This window comes from Thalassophryne amazonica, chromosome 22 (genome assembly GCF_902500255.1).
Source record: "Thalassophryne amazonica chromosome 22, fThaAma1.1, whole genome shotgun sequence".
Lineage (NCBI taxonomy): Eukaryota > Metazoa > Chordata > Actinopteri > Batrachoidiformes > Batrachoididae > Thalassophryne > Thalassophryne amazonica.
The window spans coordinates 26,074,463-26,080,365 of record NC_047124.1 but is presented as its reverse complement, the minus strand read 5'-3'; the positions used below and the strand labels follow the sequence as shown (position 1 = coordinate 26,080,365).

General features: G+C 40.4%; 1 long non-coding RNA gene across 1 annotated transcript; it reads left to right on the top strand.

The window, feature by feature from the left end:
* The first annotated feature begins 1,717 nt into the window (after positions 1-1,717).
* LOC117504143 lies at positions 1,718-2,187 on the top strand. Its single transcript, XR_004558732.1, has 2 exons — positions 1,718-1,795; positions 2,123-2,187. It is a non-coding gene; the product is annotated as an uncharacterized LOC117504143 (long non-coding RNA).
* Positions 2,188-5,903: the final 3,716 nt, after the last annotated feature.

Genomic DNA, 5,903 nt, shown 5'->3' with positions numbered 1-5,903 from the left:
TTGGAACCAAGAACCCAGTGTCGCTGACCAAACGGTCCTCCCCTAAAAATTGGTCCCCCCTGCCTTCACTGCACATGCGTCATTTCTGAGCGTCAGCATCGTCTGTTTCATATTTTGATCAATCTTGTTCAGGAAAAAAGTGAGAAGTCTGCAACAATGGTTGCTGCCAACGTTGGGTGATATTGGAGTGACAAAAGTGTCCCATATGCTAAAATGGAGATTACCTAAAAATATATCATTGGGCCTATGTATCAACTTAGTATTCTGAGGTATAAATGCTTCACTGTTATCAATTTTTCCTTTTATGCTGAAGATGGCAGTGAACTGGATAGGACTCCTGTCCATAGGAGTGTTTTATGTGATGGTACTTGGCTTGGGCATTTGGGCGTCCAGAAAGTCCAAACGTGAAGAACAGAAGTGTACTGCAAAGCGCAGCGAAGTTGCCATGGTCGGAGGACGAAACCTAAACATCTGGGTTAGCATCTTTACCATGACAGGTAATAAAAATATGGCAAACATTATAGTTTGAAATCTGTGCATAACATTGTGCTTATACTACCCCCAATTCCAATGAAGTTGGGACATTGTGTAAAATGTAAATAAAAACAGAATACAATGATTACAAATCCTCTTCAACCTATATTCAATTGAATACACCACAAAGACAAGATATTTATGTTCAAACTGCCACTGTGGTAACTGGCAATAGTTTTCTGAAGTGTTCCTGAGCCCACGCGATAAGATCCTTTACACGATGTCGATTTTTAATGCAGTGCCGCCTGAGGAATCGAAGGTCGCGGTCAGTGTTGGCTTTTGGCCTCGCTGCTTACGTGTAATAAGTTCTCCAGATTCTCTGAATCTTTTGATTACATTATGGACTGTAGATGATGGAATCCATAAATTCCTTGCAATTGAACGTTGAGAACTTCTTAAACTGTGGACTATTTTTTACACATTGTTCACAAAGTGGTGATCCTTGCCCCATCTTTGCGTGTGAATGGCTGAGCCTTTTGGGGATGCTCCTTTTATACCCAATCATGATACTCACAATTAGTGTCCTCAGTTCCCAATGCTTATTGAGTTGTTGTTAGAAGGAAAGGTGATTAACACAGTGGAAAACACACCACTGTCCCAGCTTTTTTGAAACGTGTTGCAGGCATCCATTTCAAAATGAGCAAAATATTGCACAAAACAATAAAATTTATCAGTTTGAACATTAAAATATCTTGTCTTTGTGGTGTATTCAATTGAATATAGGTTGAAGAGGATTTGCAAATCATTGTATTCTGTTTTTTATTTACAATTTATACAACGTCCCAACTTCATTGGAATTGGGGTTGTATAATTTCTTTAAACTCCACCAATTAATCAAATATGGTTTTGTAGTGCTCTCAACACTGATGGCATAATTCACTTTCTTATAAGTGTTCTGTTATGTGCTATGTTGTGATTCATGTAATAGTAGCGGTCCCTTTAAGAGTTCGGGCGACGTGTTCTGTTTCCGGCTTTTCTGTTGGCGCGCAGGCGCCATGTTGTAGTCTGTTAAAAAAACGCGACTAAAAGAGACTTAATGTGAGAAGGTTTCGGCTCGTCTTTTCGCCAAAAGATAACTTCTACAGTTTTTTTCATTCAGTTTTCATTAGTTGTGTTGTGACTGTGTGTGTTCTGGTATTTTTCAGCTACTGGGTTGGAGGAGGCTCTACAGTATGGGTACTGCCCGAAATAGTCTACGATCCTACAAAGGGCTTGGTTTGGGCCGTTGGCCCTCCTGCCTTCTGTTTAAATCTTCTTATAGGTGGGTATTCGGTCAACTGTCGTGTTTATATAAATCATCCATAGCGGTGACACTGAAATATTGTTCAGAGAAATTTATAGTCCATCTGGATTCAATCAACTACTATTGCAATAAAGGGTTTTGTTTCTATAACTTTACAAGTACAAAACTTTACAAGTGCTAACTTGTTTGTGTTGACACACAAAAAAGTTAGTAGAACTAAAAATGATTGAGGCAACCAATTGCCATCAATTGTTTTAGTTCATAAATTGGCAACCTTGAGGTAATTCATTTAAATAAGCAAACGCCAAAAGATGAAGAGTAAACATATTTTGTTTGCATTGCCAGGTGCGGTGTTCCTTGTCAAACCTATCCGGGCGAAAAACTATGTCACCATCATGGACCCATTTCAAGAGAAATATGGCAACACTATCGCTGCTATCCTTTTCATTCCCGCTCTGATAGCAGACATCTTGTGGGTAGCGTGCATTCTTGGTGCACTTGGTAAGTATTCAGACATATACTTAACTAACGACCTACATCCAAGTCTTGATTTATTTAACATGTCTGTTTTTTTAAGACAACATGATAGCATTCTAGTGTGTCACATTATCAAAAACATTGCTTAATACCAAGTCAATTCAATTTTGATTTATTTTCATTTATATAGCGACAAATCACAACACAGCTCCCGCAAGGCGCTTCACACAAGTAATATCTAACCTTACCAACCCCTAGACCAAGCACACAGGCGACAGTGGTAAGGAAAAACTCCCTCTGTTGATATTGAGGAAGAAACCTCAAGCAGATCAGACTCAAAGGGGTGACCGACTGCTTACACCATTCTAACTGTTAAAAGATTTGCAAAGTTTTACAAAACAGAACATAACAACAAACGATGAATTTGACAAGAAGTCCATGCAGGTGTCCAGTCAGAGGAAGGGGTCATCCATTATGCCATTCAGTGGGCCTGTTCCCATGGCAGAGTCCATTCCAAATTCCACGTCCATTTCAGAACCACACCAACATTTATGATACAGTTTTGAAACCATTGATTTTTAATGTAGTGCATTTTTAACTGAAGAATTAGTTAGCACTTTTATTTTGGATAAATTATTCCCATCCCAATTTTTTTTTTGGAATTTGTTGCAGGCCTTAAATGCAGGAATGAATGTACACTCACAAGCCACTTTATTAGGTACACCTTGCTAGTACTAGGTTGGACCCACTTTTACCTTGAGAACTGCCTTAGTTCTTTGTGGCATAGATTCAACAAGGTGTTGGAAACATTCCTCACAGATGTTGGTCCACATTGACATGATAGCGTCTAAAGGTGCTATTGATATGAAAGTTTCACCAGATGTCAGTAACAACCCAAGTAATTCAATTTCAATTTATTTTTCAATTTATTTTCATTTATATAGCGCCAAATCACAACAGAGTTGCCTCAAAGCACTTCACACACGTAAGGTCCCCACCCTACCAACCCCCAGAGCAACAGCGGTAAGGAAAAACTCCCTCTGAGGAAGAAACCCCAAGCAGACCAGACCCAAAGGGGTGACCCTCTGCCCGGGCCATGCTACAACCATAAATTACAGAACAATTCACAGAACAATTCACGGACGAATATACAAGAAGTGCTATTGGCGCACAGGACAGAAGGGTCGCCAACATGAATACAACTCCCATCTCTGGATGGAGCTGCACCTTAAACAGAGAGAAAAAACAGAATCAGGCATCAGAAAGACAAAAAATACTGTATAATTGCCAGCATTAAAACAACAAGAAAACAGAGAAATACTAAGGTGATCGCCGGCCAATAGCCCTAAACTTCACTAAAAAGACCCAGAATTTAGGTAAAGTTGAGGCCGCAGCCCGCTCCAATTACTAATAATGAATTAAAAGAGTAAAAGGCGTGAAACAAAACTGTACCAGTATGCTAGCCATATGAAAGGAAAGTTAAGGTGTGTCTTAAGTCTGGACTTGAAAATCTCCACAGAATCTGTTTTATTGCCTCAGGGAGATCATTCCACAGAACAGGGGCATGATAAGAGAAAGCTCTGTGACCAGCAGACTTCTCATTCACCTTAGGGACACAAAGCAGTCCTGCACCCTGAGAATGTAAAGCCCGGGCCGGTACGTAAGGTTAATTAGGCAGCTAGGTAGGGAGGTGCCAGTCCTGAATAATTGTATAGGTTAGTAGCAGAACCTTAAAATCTGATTTCACTGGGACAGGAAAGCCAGTGAAGAGACGCCAAAATGGGTGTAATGTGGTCGAACTTTCTGCTTCGTGTCAAAAGTCTGGCTGCAGCATTTTGAAACCAATTGGAGACCCCTAATGCTAGACGCGGTAAACCAGAAAATAGAACATTGCAGTAGTCCAGTCTAGAAGAGATAAATGCATGGATCAGGGTCTCAGCATCAGCCATAGACAGGATGGGATGAATCTTCGCTATATTTCGCAGGTGGAAGAAAGCAGTCCTAGTAATATTTCTAATGTGGAGGCCAAAGGACAACGAAGGATAAAAAATTACCCCAAGGTTCCTCACTTTGTCATTGTGATGTATGACACACGAGCCGAGGCTGAGCGTTAACTGGTCAAATTGATGCCGATGTCTCACTGGACCAAGAACCATCATTTCAGTCTTATCAGTGTTTAAAAGTAGGAAATTTCTAGACATTCAGCTTCTCACTGCTGCAAGGCAATCTTCTGTTATGAAGAACTGTTATATGAACTGTTATGGCGAAACATGCCCATATCATGATGCTTGCACCACCATGCTTCACTGTGAACTGTGGCTTGAATTCAGAGTTTGGGGGTCGTCTCACAAACTGTCTGCGGCCCTTGGACCCAAAAACAACAATTTTACTCTCATCAGTCCACAAAATATTCCTCCATTTCTCTTTAGGCCAGTTGATGTGTTCTTTGGCAAATTGTAACCTCTTCTGCACATGTCTTTTATTTAACAGAGGAACTTTGTGGGGGATTCTTGCAACTAAATTAGCTTCACACAGGCGTCTTCCAACTGTCACAGCACTTACAGGTAACTCCAGACTGTCTTTGATCATCCTGGAGCTGATCAGTGGGTGAACCATTGCCATTCTGGTTATTCTTGTATCCATTTTGATGGTTGGTTTCCATTTTCTTCCATTCTTCTCTACAAGAGTCAAGATAGAAGTCAGACCACCAGAGCAAGAATTTTAGCTGAGAAGCTTCTGCAATTTGAAGCGAAACCCAGTCCAGTCGAAGATTCAAGCTTCTCTACTATGGAAACCACCTGGACAACTGAGAGCCTACACAGATACATTTTCTTCCACGTGTCTGTTTTTTTTTGTCCATTTTAAAGCATTGGAGATCATTGTAGATGAACAGCCTATAATTTTTTTGCACCTGCGTATACGTTTTCCCCTCTCCAATCAACTTTTTAATCAAACTACGCTGTTCTTCTGAACAATGTCTTGAAATCCCATTTCCTCAGGTTTTCAAAGAGAAAAGCATGTTCAACAGGTGCTGACTTCATCCTTAAATAGGGGACACCTGATTCACACCTGATTGTTCCACAAAATTGACGAACTCATTGAATGAATGCCACACTACTATTATTGTGAACACCCCCTTTTCTACTTTTTTTTACTAATAGCCCAATTTCATAGCCTTAAGAGTGTGCATATCATGAATGCTTGGTCTTGTTGGATTTGTGAGAATCTACTGAATCTACTGGTACCTTGTTTCCATGTAACAATAAGACATATACTCAAAACCTGGATTAATCTTTTTAGTCACATAGCACTACTATTATTCTGAACACTACTGTACAACAGCACTATGTCTAACCTGGTGACATGAAATATGGCATTCCACAGGGGTCTGTCTTAGTCCCCCTGCTTTGCTCCCTTTATATAGCATCCCTTGTGTACACACGGCAGCATTATGGGATTTCTTTTCATTGTTACGCTGATGACACTCAGGTGCAATGCATTTGCCAATAACTGCTGGTAATCTCATACACATACTGGGCCTCATGTATCAACGTGCGTACGGCGATATTTGAGCATATATGGGGTGTGCGCTGAAAATATACACCAGGTCGAGAGGTGGTGTAAATTATACACCAAAATGAACCAGCAC